This window comes from Aplysia californica, unplaced genomic scaffold (assembly GCF_000002075.1).
Source record: "Aplysia californica isolate F4 #8 unplaced genomic scaffold, AplCal3.0 scaffold00670, whole genome shotgun sequence".
NCBI lineage: Eukaryota > Metazoa > Mollusca > Gastropoda > Aplysiida > Aplysiidae > Aplysia > Aplysia californica.
In genome coordinates this window covers 156423-157223 of record NW_004797940.1, presented here as the reverse complement: position 1 = coordinate 157223, position 801 = coordinate 156423, and the positions used below count along the sequence as shown (strand labels likewise).

Below are 801 nucleotides of genomic sequence, written 5' to 3'. Positions count from 1 at the left end.
GAGCCACGGTCTAAAGACAAAACAGCCAGCGCAGTACACGATTATTCACTCCTTTGTCGAGATAATGAAACAAACGAATCCTGTAAACCAAGCCCGGCGGTGACATCTGTTTTATTGCCATCGATTTTTACTCCTAGGTCGTGCACTGTCATCGCCGCTGCTTTTTTTTTCCTTTATTAAAATTTTGCTGCAAAGCGTGCGCACAATGGGCACCCTCACCACGCCAAAATGGTGGGGACAGCACCAGCTTCTTTTTTCCTTTTAGTAGAGGTTTTACGACGCTCTAAACTGTTTAGTTTATAGTTTTAGTAGAGGTGTTACGGCGCTCGAAACTGTATAAGGTCATATGAGCACCAGAAGATTCGAGGTGTAACAACAGGAGAGTAACAAACAAAAAAGAAGAAGGGGAAATAAGGACGATAGATGTTTGATAGGAAAGAAGAAGCAAACCACACCAGAGCACCCGCCAACCACACCAGCTTCCCTTTATTCAAGTGAAAGCGGCAACCCCCCACCCCCCACCTTACCCGTCATTTTTACTTAGATTGAGTGATATTGTACTCTCCATTGTGAACCGGACATAAAGGAGGGTGCAAATTCTTCTTTATCTCAGCTTTTCAGGTAGTATAGTTTGACTTCGTTTCTCGAACCTTTCTATATTATATTACACAACTGCATTTTTCAAACGAACCCAGAAACCATAACACTTTAAGCCTCTAGGCCAATCGGTTAGCCAGCGTTGTTTTGGTTCCCAGCAAGGTTTCTATGCCTTGTTCCCATCCTCTTGTTGTTTTTTTCTCC

General features: G+C 43.3%; 1 protein-coding gene across 2 annotated transcripts in view; it reads right to left on the bottom strand.

Moving 5' to 3' along the window:
- Nucleotides 1-801, bottom strand: part of LOC101849646 (solute carrier family 45 member 3) — a 65704-nt gene that overhangs the window by 21115 nt on the left and 43788 nt on the right. The window lies entirely within an intron of this gene.